The 15,014-nt window shown below is 33.5% G+C and overlaps 1 long non-coding RNA gene across 1 annotated transcript in view; it reads right to left on the bottom strand.

The window, feature by feature from the left end:
• LOC111085120 overlaps window positions 1-15,014 on the bottom strand; it is a 57,202-nt gene that overhangs the window by 10,485 nt on the left and 31,703 nt on the right. The window contains exon 3 of the long non-coding RNA XR_002609967.1: window positions 6,455-6,513. This is a non-coding gene — a long non-coding RNA (uncharacterized LOC111085120). The remainder of the gene's footprint in view (window positions 1-6,454; window positions 6,514-15,014) is intronic.

Below are 15,014 nucleotides of genomic sequence, written 5' to 3'. Positions count from 1 at the left end.
CATAGCCTAGTTGTTAGGGCAGTCGAATCGCAACCAGAGGGTCGCGGGTTTGAAACCCCATCACCGAAGATGCTCGCTCTTTCAGCCGTGGGGGCGTTATAATGTGACGGTCAATCCCACTATTTATTGGTAAAAGAATAGCCCAAAAGTGGGTAATGGTAAGTATTTTTTAAAGTTTGTAGTTCATACTGGAGAGATTTACATATTTTGATAATAAAGTTAAAAAACAACGATCTTTACCCTCCAGATAAGAGAACTTGTATTTTATTTTCGGAAAGGCGAAACGTCGTTTAAAATAAAAGTTCAATTATCTGGAGTGTAGAAGTCGTTTTTTTTTTCCTTCTAACTTTATTACCAAAATGTGTTGACTAGCTGCCTTCCCTCTAGTCTAGCACTGTTAAATTAGGGACGACTAGCGCAAATAGCCCTCGTGTAGCTTTGCGCGAAATTCAAAACAATCAATTTTAACGCAGGAATGAAGCATCTTTTCCTCTACAAGATAATTGAAAATTGGTAATTTAAAAAGGGGAATAAAGATCGTTAAAAAAGTACAGAAATAAATTAAATCAAATTGCAAAGATTATATTTTCAAGCATACAACTCACTGAAATAATGGCAGAAAACCACTTAGAGACAAGGTACTACTGCGAACTCGAGAAACAATGAAGAACAGCGGACTCGAAAAGTGATGAATCCTCAACATGGTAGTTTCCAGTTAATGCGCTATAAGTTGCACAAATTATTTATCAACTAATGCGCATTAGTAAAATACCGGATTTTTCAATGGCGGAAAGTGAAGGACTTAAAGAAATTCTTCAGGGCGAAAAAATGAAGGCGCTTGAATTAATGTTAAGTTACCCTATGACGTACTCAATACTGCATTCATTACTATTATCCAAGTTTCAGTAAAATATTCGTAGTAACATTTTCTGTAGCGGCTTGTAAAACTATAATAAATAATAATAAGGTGGGAGACACTGTTATAAATATACACATTGTTTACTCTAGTAAAACGTAGCGTTTCATATTAGTATAACTGTGCTTAAATCGCTTTGAAAATTATTTTGGTAGCAAAGAAAAACTTTGAAAATTTTAAAGGATGGAAATTTCGATTTTCAAATATTAACTTAAAAATAGCCCTACAACCTTTACAGGAGCTTGTTTAGTAGCTGTGCATAGATTTTGGCGCAGAATATCTAGCTGCTTTTTGCTGTAGGCTTTGGTGTGTGAATGATTTCGAAAAGAAACTTGGCCAGTAGCGAAGAAAAACTGATAAATCTCTCCTTCTCTTTCAAGAATCAACATAAAAACAGTTATATGACCTGTGCAGGAGTTTTTTAGTAAGTTTACTCAGGTTTGAATAAGATATTCATAGCCATTTTTTCTGTAGACTTGTGAAACAAAAATATGAATAATAAAAATAATATGAAGAACAAATGGATGAATTTTTGAACTTTGTCTAATAATCGGAAAATCAACTTTTTTGCTATTATCAATATTTTAGCAGCCTTATCCATTGAGATAGAAGGTCTTGAGTGTTGTTTCAAGAAAAAGTTTGCTTTTTAAGATGGTTTTTGCTCGAATGTTCTATTAGAATTTCTTTGAAATTCCTGAGGGATCCCTATTATGAACCACTATAGTGGTTCACGATAAAGTTGATTTTAAAGCAAGATTTTATATGTTTGAAATCATGTTTGGGAAAGTTTTAAGAAACTAGTCAACAATTTACTTTAAACTAAATAGCAAGTTAAATAAACAAATAAATTTGGAACTTATAGTTCATTAATTCATTAGTTTTGAAACATTAACACATTTTTCTAAACTTGGTTTCTATATAGAAGTTCTTGTTAAGCTGTTGCTCTCATTTCAGTAATAGCAAAGTCTACTTACCTTGATAGCCTATTTGAGCTAACTATTATACACAATGTTTTGGTAGAGTGTACGCGTCAAGTAAAGAAGAATTACGCACGAACTAGTTTCGACTTTGTCATCATAACTATTTGTTTGTTTGTTTTGAATTTCACGCAAAGCTACACGAGGGTTGTCTGCGCTATCCGTCCCTAATTTAGCAGTGTAAGACTAGAGGGAAGGCAGCTAGTCATCACCACCCATCGCCAACGCTTAGGCTACTCTTTTATCAACGAATAGTGGGATTGGCCGTCACGTTATAACGCCCCCGCGACTCTTAGATTGCGAGTCGACTGCCCTAACCACCCGACCATGACGGGTCCGTAACCATTTGATATCGCTTGCAATAAGTGCAGTGGTTTTGGGCATCCAAATTGTTTAGCTTACCGAATTCTAACTACAAAACCACGAAGTTCTTTTTTAGTTTCTAAACAGTCGTGACGACAATGGTGTTTTAAATATCATAATACTGGCATAAAACATATTATAAAATGATACCTTTCTTACGATTAATAATTTTATTAAGATGAAAGGATTTCAAGTGAGCGTATAGATGTTTTCAAAAATGAATATTGGTTAGCGTATAAATCCTTGACAGTTGTATAGGAAGTGGGGGACCTGTCCTCCGTCCTACTTTTGACTCTATCCCAGTAAAAATGCATAAGAATTAGGAAATTACTCTAAAAAAAGCAGGAGAATGCATAAACTTTAATCGGAACCCAAGAGTTTCCAGGGTCCTAAAGCAAGCTCTGGACACCCCACCTCCTGCCCACTCTTAACATGTCTCCCACACCTCTGCTTGACTTTTACAGTTCTTTTGTGACAGATGTTTATTTTATGTGCTGGCGCGAAGCAAATCTTTAAGCTTATTAACTGAAGAGTGTGGAATTCAGAGCACGATCTTTGTTGAGAAAAATACGGTTACAATGACCTGAAGTTGTTTATCAAACTGTTTGAATTCTTAACGTTCGCATGCTCAAAGTCAAGTAAAAGAAAAAGCTCTAATTATTATAGAGGACTGGTAGAATTAAGTTTTATAATTCTGTCTTGGCTAATTGAACATTTGTTACTAAAAACTTCAGAAAAATGAGGAGGTCAGTTTGTTGTATAACAACTTTAAGTTTAAAAAGGATAAAGTGTTAACGGTAGAGTAATTTGAGTTGTATTACTTTTAAAATAGAAATTTAATATGAGACTATAAAGTGAATTTTAATTTTTGGTATAGTTTTCATAAATAAATGGAGTTTCGAGCAAGTTTAATGGGAATGACCTTTTCAGTTTAATGGAAGAAAAAGATCTTGGTGTCCTGGTTGATCAGTCTCTTAAACCACCCAAGCAGTGTGCTGTCACTAATGGCGAGACAAGTAGGATTTTAGGTTGTTTCAGCCGAAATATTGAATCCAAGGCTAAAGAGGTTATAATTTCATTGTATATGTCATTGGTTAGGTTACATATGAAGTATTGTGTTCATTCTTGGGTTCCTTAAATTAGAAAGGACATTGAATTGATGAATAGAGCTATTAGAACAATACTTTGGATGGAAATTTTATCATATAAAGATAGGTTAGAATCTCTGAACATGTTTTCTGTTGTAAAAAAATAGTTAGAGGGGATCTGATTGAGGTGTTTAAGATTGTTAAGAAAATAGTAGTGTTGATACATCGTCCTTTCTTCGTACTTAATGATGAGATTTGTAGGATTAGGGGATACAAATATAAATTTTGGCAAGTTAGGAGTCGTCTTCAGTTAAGACAGCTTTATTTTTCTAACAAAGTAGTTGATCTTTGAAATAGCATACTTTCAGTTGTGACAGATGCAGTTAATTTAAGGGAGTTTAAGAGTTGACTCTGAGTATTTTAATTTTATTTTAAAGTTTAATTTAGTGAAATGGATGACCTAGATGCACCAACAACAACTGTGGTGCAGCGTAATGATTACAGACGCCAGTACAGGAAAGAAGTATGGGGGTATGTTAAGGATATTGTGTATCGCACACTTATAGCAAACATAACGGTGCTAAAGACGGGATAATGCCATCGCTGCTGTAACTGTAGACATGTTATAGCGAACGTGGACTGAAATCGAATATCGATTAGACGTGCTGAGAGCCACTAATTGTGCAAACGTAGAAGTCTACTGACATGTCAATAAAACCGTTTTAGTTGGGTTACAAGATGTGGAAAACTGCATGGTTGTATTTCCTTAGTTAGTTAATTATTAAATTTAAAGTAGGAGAAATGATTTTGGGCCACCCTTAATTTCATAATATATAACGTGTTTCATACTTTGTTTCTCGCGGATATGAGAAGTATCGTCATGTATGCGCAACCGGAAGTGCACTAATTTCAAAAATGATTAACAAACGACCAAAAAATACCATGTTCAATGGCTCACAGACGTTTTCTGATAAACTGATGGGCAAATTTTGATAAAATACATACCACAGAATGATGAAAACCGCCATTTTGCTTACTAACAGGTGGTATATCATTAATAAAAAGTTTTCATAATCGTCTTCATTAAAATTGAGAGACAAAATGTGCTAACTTGGAAGTAAAACAACCAATAACAAAGTACATCGATAATTGTTTAAACCGAAAGCACTTATACGATACGATAATTTGAACCAAAGTGTTATCTGAGGAAGCTAATTGCTAAAATGATGTTGATGCATTATGAAAAAGAAAATATTGCAAGGTTTACTGTTTACAAAACTTTATATTATAAGGGAATATTTCTTTATAAAGTATTATTCAAAATAATAGTGTTACTTTATTAAGTACTTGACACATCACAATACTCACAAAATCGATCGTACTTTGTTATATTGTTGTTTTAAGCTCTACTTAAGTTTTATATAAAAAATGATAATCTTATTACCGGGCTTTAGTAAAAACAACAATGTAAAAATGAAAAGTTTAATGAAGAGTTAAGAAAGTTTCTCAGGTTGTGCAAACTGCAGTATTGAAAAGTCTCTCGTATTATTTATCAAAATAAGATTTTTCTAAAATTTCAGAACAGTTTATGAATTGTTTGCCAGACTGTTTATTTGCAAGCATGCATTTGTTTACTTACCATATACGCCCATTTCTTGAGCTGGTGGCTCAGCCGTAAGCTTGAGGGCTTGAAATGCTAAAATTTGGGTTTTTATACCCGTGATGGGCAGAACATAGTTAACCTATCTTGAACCTTAGCGCTTAACAACAAACAAACAAAATTAGACTGTCTTTGAAGCATTGTGTATTTCCCTGTCGTAAAGCTTGGTTAGTTACCACTTGATCGATACGAGCTAACAAACACCTAGTAAGATTGAATTAGAATTCTATGGAAATAAAGCTTATCCTGTAGCCAACAGAAAATACACGAATGAGAGAGCATTACCCAGGAAACTAATAAGAAATTTGTTCAGAGGATTATGTCCTAAAAAAAATCAGTGATCAGTTTTAGTGAGCCCACATTAATTAGGAAAATTGCAGTAAGCCTTTAGCTTTATCCTGCTTTAAACTGATGTCAAATCCATAAAAAGAAGTAGGCTCGTTGGCTCTTATTCACTAACAGCATTGACTGCAAAAAGGTGTGATTGGCTTTAGGGAAGATGACGAGATTAGTCCTTTATCGAATGCATGCTAACAACTATACCGTTTAAACTGGTAATATCCGAAAATGTCAGAATGACGTTAATCAATACCATTATTCTGTTATCGTAACAGGACGTTTCTGTAACGTTAATCATTGTCATTATTCTGTGACGTTGTGGTATATAAGCAAATCACATATTTCCTAACTTCTTTTATTACGATAGGAGTATTTCCAAATTTGTTATTTGTGCAGGTATTGTGCAGTTTACACATAATATATTGGTCAAGAAGGACGTCAAGTTCCTTTTGCTCTAGCTACCTATTATTATGTATCATTTACTTAGAGTAACACACATTTTGTTTTCCTGTGTTAAGATAGTAGCAAGGTCACTTGTTGTTTGTGAAGTTAGACAGTTACCTTTTTCACTGGTGATCTCTTGAGGTAATGACTTTTGTTGTGTTTTATTGGGAATGACCAGTTAAGAAAGTAACGTGAGATTTATTCCATCTGGAACAAAATATCAACAGGGTTAATCTTGCAAACGACCTCATCTGCATAAGTAGAGCGACTTCAAACCTAACTCTTGAGTATTGTTTGTTTGTTTTGAATTTCGCGCAAAGCTACACGAGGGCTATCTGCGTTAGCCGTCCCTAATTTAGCAGTGTAAGACTAGAAGGAAGGCAGCTAGTCATCACCACCCACCGCCAACTCTTGGGCTACTCTTTTACCAACGAATAGTGGGATTGACCGTCACATTATAACGCCCCCACGGCTGAATGGGCGAGCATGTTTGGTGTGATGGGGATTCGAACCCGCGACCCTCAGAAACTCTTGAGTAAAGGCGACTGTCCGTTGTGGTAAGTAAAATTACATTTTCAGTGTTTGTTTCAATAAAGATTATTTATTGTGATTATACATTTGTTTCTCGTGAACTCAATTAGAGAGTTAATATTGATTTCTTACTTACCAAATCTCATGTTATTTTTCGTACCTATCCTGTCACTCATAGCGAAAATCGGGGGCTGTCTGAAAATACCACAATGTTAATCAACTTTTTGTAAACTCTGCAATTCTCAGATTTGTTACAGGAACATTTACCAGAAACTAGAATTAACACCATTTTCACCCTTTTAGCATAATCACTTAATATCCAAAATATTATATCACAAAATAAAATCCAGCAAATAGCAGGAAAAGTAACTCAAATAGCTTCGAAGAATGCAGCAGAATGAAAATAAAAAAAAAATTGTAATTTTTGACAAATTTGCTATAACATTTTCAATGATATAACCTAATGAAAACTGTTCTGTTTTTTTTTAGTTTAACCATTTATCGGATTGTTACAGTAATTTTATCAAAAATGACAAACTCATATCAAATTGTAATCACAAGAATGAACGTTCACATTTTTACTCGAGCATTACTATGATGTTAGAGGACAACATGGTATCTATGCAACATTTTCTTTGGTTGATTCGGATATTCGCTCAAAGCTACAGCCGTCTCTAGCTTTGAAATGATATATATTATTCAATTACTAAAAAGCAGCTAGTCAAAAGCACCTTCCGCAATTACTGGGCTGTTGTAATTGAATAATAGGATTTGGTCGTCACTCTTATAACGCACCCATGGCTCCAAATTGAACACTCGCAACTACATCCCGATAGGATCCACACCGGATCATTACTGCTTTGGGATAAAGTAAACGACAAATTGCTTACAGTTTATCAGGAACACCCATAACACACAAGAAACACATTTAATTAACACTGAGAGATTTCATGTAAAACGTATGTATCTTTTATAGAATTTCCACAAGAGAGTTTTTTATATACAATTAAAGATCGATACCTTCAATACATTCACTCGTTCACATCAATATTTACATAAGTTCTTCCATTATATGAACTTTTCTCCTTAATGAAATATATTCAAAGTTAGCCTAATTAATGTCCATTATATTCTCTAATTAAAAAACGTTCTGAAATATAAATATACAGCATAAAAGGAGCATATGATAATCAATTTCTTCATATTCGTGAACACATTCCCCTAACAACATTTCTGAAATGTTTTTCCAGCTCTTCGTGCCTTTTATATGTAACATCAAAAACTCTCTCTGTTTTGTTACTTTGAGGGTAACAGTAAATCAGCTTAGCGGTTGAACAGAAGCGATTCAGAGTATGAGTTGGATGTATCCATATTTTCTCTCACATTAGTTGTCTGAGCAATATAAAGAAAATACATTAATCCTATAAATAGCTTATCTGTTAGCGGTGGAGAAGATATTGGTACGTTCTAGAAAAAACACATTACTGTGAAATATACATTTTTGTTGAGACACAAATAAATTGCGGTTTCTGACAAGACTTCTTTGACACTGTATTTATCACATACGCTATCACTCATAAGTAAACAATGTGTTTCACACGATAGTATAAAACACTGACATCTTGCGGAGAAATTTTGAAAAACTTCAATGTCAACAGATACGTACGATGTCTTTTCTTACCACATTCAATAATAATTCTATATTATCCCAACCCTTTGAATATGCATTTTATTAAATCTATCCGGGTGTAGTAGAGTAAATCCAACATGTTAGCCATGTCAAACTACCAAGTTATTGAAAAAGCCATAAGAAGCAGTTTTCTTTTCATGAAAAGGAATTATATAATTGCTTGTGGATGTTTTTTGGACCAACTACCTTATATATTTCAGAATAAATATCGTTAGTTTTTAAAATCATTTTATTATTTTTTGATGCCACTATTAATTAACATTTAACTATAAAGAAGATCCATTATGTGTGTGTGTATGTGTGTTAGCGTCCATCAGCCAGAGTTGGCTGGCTTGGTTACAGTAATATTTTGTATGCTAACTGGAAACTGTCAGATGATATACATGAGCTATTTTGTTTTAGGATTTTTACCTTTTCGCTTGGAATTTAAAGACACAGTACTTAATCAGTTAAGAGAGTCAGTTATTAACTTCCACAAAGCTGGATATGCAATTAGCATCTAATGAGGTTATTAGGGATTTAATAACAAAAAAATAGAAGGGGAACATTATCTAACATTGTTCTTTATACAGTTTTTGCTTCTTTTACATGAACCTCAGCTCCCCAGTGGCACAGTGGTAAGGATGTGGACTTATACCGCTAAAAACCGGGTTTCGATACCCGTGGTAGGCAGAGCACAGATAGCCCTTTGTGTAGCTTTGTGCTTGATAACAAACAACAACATGTACCCTCAGCTAGTTGTTGAATAAAACAAGATGGGCAGCTGGATCTTACAACTTTAGGCTGATATAGACACGTTGAATCTCGTATGGACTTACCACTATCCCAGATAATGCTAATGAGATCAATCCACGTTCACTATTAAACGGCATACGCTTTTTTGGCTTGGAATAGTAACGAATTTTGAAAAGTTCGACACTCATGTAAATCTTGGTTCATCCCAGATGCAACGTTCTTCTGAGAACATATTAGAAAAGACTAGAGGAAATGTATTTTTTACAACCAACGACAATGATAAACGTATGCTGCAACAATAGAGTTCCAAAACAAAATATAGTAGGAAGCGTAAAAAATTCGCTATGATGGATGAACTATTTATAATTTTCAATGTTCTAAAAGTTCATTTTGATCAAGTGTGAGGCTAAGAGAATTGTGTTTATACTTATAGCTGGCCTTTAACATCAGAAAGAAATACATACTATTAAAATGAGAAAGATAGTTGATATTTTTGATATTCAGTATTTCTTTAATTTTTTCTATTAGAACACAGATAGCCCATTGTGCAGATTTGTGCTTAACTACAAACAAATTAAATCAGGCCATCACTGATACTTGCTATACGTAGAATGGATATGGTGTACTTCATAACGTTAGTATTTCATTTTTTTCTCTTGCTTTTCGCTTATGTCAATGATTTTAAATTCTATCAGCGTCTAACTGATAACCCAGCAAGTATACTTAACTTGTATCTTGGTTCATTAATCACAATTATCCTACTTCATAACGTTAGTATTTCCTTTTTTCTCTTGCTTTTCGCTTATGTCAATGATTTTAAATTCTATCAGCGTCTAACTGATAACCCAGCAAGTATACTTAACTTGTATCTTGGTTCATTAATCACAATTATCCTACTTCATAACGTTAGTATTTCCTTTCGCCATTTTGTTTTCATTTTAGTCTTCCATTTGTTTATCTCTCGCCCTCTTACACTTAATATTCTCACCTGATGTTTCATTCATTTATCTTATGTGCACGTGACCTCCGTTTGTAGGTGTCTTTCTTTTATGTATTGTTATTAACGTTTTGTCATTCCCACCTAACAAAAAATTAATGTATGAAAGTTCTTGGGTTTCAACTGGCTGTGTTCTCACATGGTTATCTAGTTATCTGTACATTGATCATCCACACAAGAAACACACTAGTAATATTTTTTAATAAACATTGTGGTAAAAAAGAAGTATTACGTGTTTGTGTGAATCCTAAACTTACACAATACTGATTAACCTCATCTCAACACCTGTGCTTCGTATGACGAAATGTTGGGAAATATAGCCCAAAAGTAGCATTTTTCCCATTCCAATTCAGTATTCGTGGTCAGTTTCAGTTACTGATTATTTTTACAGCTTCTACTAAAGGATTAATTTCTGGCCAGTTCCTAGGTTTCAATGTATTTGATGACTACTTCTACAGATTACTTGATGATTTAATAGAAGTTAATATACATATATATTTAAAATTCAGATTTTCTTATTCAATTAAGAAAGAAATCATACTATCAAGCTGTAGATGATCTTTGCATTAATATTAATAAGTTATTAACTAACAAATTATCAATAAAAAATTGATACATTATTTAACACTAACTGTTTTCAACTAGTAAAAAACGAGGTTTTAGATTGTATTAGAAGTGGATAATAAACATCTTTATTCTGAAAATATTAACATGTGACTAATAAATCTCTCTAAATGCTTGTACAATTACACAAGGACATGCCAAAGTTGAGCATATAATTTCACGTTAAGAGTAAATAAATTTTATAAATTACTTTTCTATGAAAATTATTTTAGCTTCCAAACAAACTGATGGAAATTAGTCAATTTTAAGATGAAATGATCTGAATCCTGGTAATGTTTTATGTCTGATCGAATATTGGGACTTGTTCTTCGTAGTTATATCGTGTCCACGGCCCCTAAATGTGGAGCACGTTTTTGTGACGATAGGTCAGAAACCTGAAACACTTGTATTCATATTCCTGGCACGCTATCGCTGGACCAAGCAAGACGCGTGTTTGATGTAAACTAAATCACTTTAAAATCATAACTATCAGAACTAAGTAATTTTGAAAAGGAATTGATCTAAATCAAGGCTATTTTCCAAATATATGAACCTACTCTAGGTCATTTTCAAATACAGTAATCAAAAACAAGTCGGTTTCAAATATAGTGACTAAATCAAAACCAGTGGTCAGGTAAAAAATATATTGGCCTAAAATAGACTAGTTTCAAAGTATTTTCTTCACCATTAAACCGGTTTCAAAGACTATCGTGATCATGACATCTGACACGTGGTTTCCGTTTATCCAATTTTTTTTTGAAAAGTGAAATAGTTTTCATTCCAAAAGCCTTAGAGTGGATTGAAAATGAAGTGGTAGTTTTTGAAAGTAAAACTGTCAAACTCGATAAGAGTGCAGGGAAACTAATGGGTCTGAAGTCATGTGCCCTAAGCCCGAAAATTTTCTAACTTTTGGTAAAGTAATAAAATAATTGATGACTTCCCCCCCCCCCAAATTCTGGTTTACATTGTGGTTGTTTTCAAAACAATTGTAAAGAAATATAATCGAAAAACATGGCATACATGTAATATTTATAAAAACTCAATTTCTGTTGCTTTGCAATATGAATTTTATCATTTAAGTTGTGATTCGAATCGTACTTGTTCTATACCGATGAACATGAAAGATCACAAAGAAGATTGATCACAAGTAACGGAAATAATAATTTAATTATCTTTAGATCTAATAGAATTCTAGAAACGTACAAAGTCTTGCATAGTTTTAGACATCTGCCTGACATGTAGTTTCATCTTCAGTGCGTGTTTATTTTTATGAAATTGGAACTGTTTGGTAGATCATAATCAAGCTGATGAATAATTGAACAATTACAAGCAGCAGAGATTTGCTCCTACAGAATATAGAAGGGTTCTTTCGCCTACATCTAACAAACCTTCCCAGCCCATGGACGTGTTCAATCGTAATCAATCAGCTGGTACTCCCAAGGTAGTTATTTTTAACATGAAAACAAAGGTCATTCAGTGCAAAATCAAATACCTCTTATTCATTAAAACATCTAACCTTAACAGCATTAACTTCAGTTAGTTAACAGATTAACATTAATATTAAGTAATACTTACGTTAAACTGTGGACTTAAGGTTAGCGGATCGGAATATCTAGGGTATTCGCTATGATAGTGCTGAACACAATCTACACTTTCAGCTGTGTGCGCGTTATAAGCATGACAGTCAATCTCTTTATTATTCGGTTCAAAATCGGACAAAGCTTTAGTGGTAGAGAGTGCTGCTGAATGGCTCTCTTCCCTCTGGCCATTATTCAAAAATTAGGAACTGCTATTAAGAGTCATAGAAGTTCTGACTTGAACATTTAACCCACGTGCTCATAAAGTGCCGCTCAAGTTGAAAATACCGAATCCAGTGCTTTCAAACCAAGGTTCTTTCAAGATTCTATTTTACCTTTTCTTCGTAGCGCAATAGAACAAATTTTACCTTTTTTTTTTCACAATGAATGTGTGTGTGTGTATTTTCTTATAGAAGAGCCATATCGGGCTATCTGCTGTGTCCACCGAGAGGAAACGAATCTCTGATTTTAGCGTTGTAAATCCGAAGGTTTAACACTGTCACACCGGGGGACGAACCATACCCAACTGAGGTGTTCAGGAATATGTTTATTCCTCTTCGCCCCGCACGGAGAGATGGAACTTTTTATTGACTTTACAAACCCATCAGACTATTTTTTTCTTCTTCTCTTTCGTCTTTGATTGTTTCTGAATATAAACAGAGAAAAATTTGGAAAAGAAAATTTACTTGAAAAAAAAAAGAAATAATAAATCTTTCCTTATAATAAAAGTTGTGTTTTTAGTCTTCGTTTGTACAGTATTTTTGTCGACCTTTGAATTTTGTTTTTCACTCAAGGAACTTAACCACCTTATGAAACAACTTTAATTCCAAGATCTCAGATTAGGATTTTCTTTTTAAAAAAAAATTAATGAGTTAACATCAATTATAAGAGCGTTACTTTTTTGGTGACATCAGAGTTTAATTCTTACTAGATTTTTCAGTTGCATTCTTGTAGCATTTGAAGTTTAATACTTTCAAGATTTTAGACTTGTCTTTTTAAAAATATATATGTTTTTTTTTTTACATTAAGACGTAATTAGTCTGTTACCACATTTTTATCTACAGGAACGCTAAATACAATGCAAAGATTATCTGGATCTTGACTTAAATTAGTAACTTTATAAATTGTTTTTTTTTTCGACATTACCTGCTGTATTAAAATACTGGTTGATCAACGTACGTTTCTGTATATAATCTGTTTCCTGTGAAATCCGATAGTGAAGGCTTTTAAACAAATACGCCTAGAAAAACGTATTTAAACGTGTACATTTATTTTTAGCGGTTTCAATCACACATTTTTTTTTTAAAAAATAGTATTTTCCAATAAACACGCTAGATAAAAAAAATTGGAAAACAGCAGTTGTGTCAACTGGTTATTTCTGACCTTTTCATGTTGTTTTTATTTTACATAACGTAATTCATTTATTTTATTTCCAGTGGCTGTAAAAGAAAACGTTATATAAACATATTAATATATGTCTAGGAGAGGTCATTACTTTCTGGTCATTCTTTAATTGACTGACCTTTTGCTAAGGCTGAAGAGCTCCACGTGTGTAAGTTGTTTTAGAGAAATATTATTTTACTCTGCCAGATCTCTTTGTTAGAGCTCTGCTATTCTATTATGGAATCTGGGATAACATGTTTAGTGCACAGTTTATCTCTATATAATTATCGACCCATTTATGCAAATAAAGACAACATTAATTTAGAAACCTAATTTTTTCTTACCAACTCTTCGAGTTTTCTCAGGTTGTCAAACGTTTTCTATTTCACCAGCTTTTACTATGTGTTTCGGTAAGTGCTATTTTGGAAAAACCTTTTTTCCAACACATTCGAAACAACCGGCGATCATGTAACCTGGATTTAGTTTTTGTAGTGATATCTATAATGTCTGACGATATTTTTAGGTCTGCGTCTACTATTCTCCAGGTTTACACTAAACCAACCAAAGAACAAAAGATGAACAAGGGATCAAAATTTAATTTCTTCAAATTCCTGTCCGTTCTAAGAAGAAGAAGAATTTAGTGTCTTAAGGAATCTTTCTGAAGCACCTCGTGTCCGAATTCTTTATTACTGTTCGTTATGTGAGTCTCACATCAACGTCATCTGTAAAATCTAACCGCGTTGTATTGCGAGCGTCCTTGAACATAAGAATGAAATGTATTTAAAGTAATATGTTATTATTTCGACAATGTTTGCCATACCATGCTTACTACATCTTTTTCTATGGATAGTTGAATTAAATATTTTAACCAATTTAGTAGATTAATATTAAAAATTACGAAGAGTATTTTGCATTATTAGCAGAGTATTTGAATTCAGGACTAAACTAAATATTCTAAGTTGTCCGAACTTCGTGAGATATTAATGGGTTTACGGCCGAAAATATCGTTTGTAGTTTAGTAGTTATAGGCTTGAATTTTTGGTGCAGTGATTTATGTCATTATGCACTTCTATACAAATCATAATTCAACGAATTAGCTTGTTTGGTTTTAGAACTAAGCATAAAGCTGCTCGAGGGATACGTGCGCTAGCCATCCCCAATTTGAAAGTGATAGACTCGAGGGAAGGCAGTTTGTTAACGCTATCTACCACCAACTCTTGGGATACTCTTTTACAATCATCACATTATAACGCTCCCACGGCCGAAAGGGCCAGCATGTTTGATGACGGGATTCGAACCCACGACCCACAGATTGTGAGTCCAGCACCCTAACCACGAGATCATTTTATGATTCTATCCTATAAAAATTTGCATGCATCATTTTGAGCAGATTAAAATAATTTAAACGTGGTTAATGCTGTTCATTTATTGGCCTATCTAACATCTTTGTGGAATTACTCTAAAACTTATACATTAATTATGATGGCTTCGTAAAGTCTGCAGAACTATATTGGTATTTCGTGTATCATCTGTTATGGTGGAAGTGGCAAATGAATTACGCCGTGTTATATTACACACCGAGTTTCTTATACCAACTTAAGGATTGTTTGTTTGTTTTGAATTTTCGCGCAAAGCTACACGAGGGCTATCTGCACTAGCCGTCCTTAATTTAGCAGTGTAAGACTAGAGAGAAGGCAGCTACTCATCACTA

The sequence above is a fragment of the Limulus polyphemus genome, unplaced genomic scaffold (assembly GCF_000517525.1).
Source record: "Limulus polyphemus unplaced genomic scaffold, Limulus_polyphemus-2.1.2 Scaffold11, whole genome shotgun sequence".
In the NCBI taxonomy this organism is placed as follows: domain Eukaryota; kingdom Metazoa; phylum Arthropoda; class Merostomata; order Xiphosura; family Limulidae; genus Limulus; species Limulus polyphemus.
The sequence above is the reverse complement of the archived record's forward strand: the minus strand, read 5'-3'. Positions and strand labels throughout refer to the sequence as shown.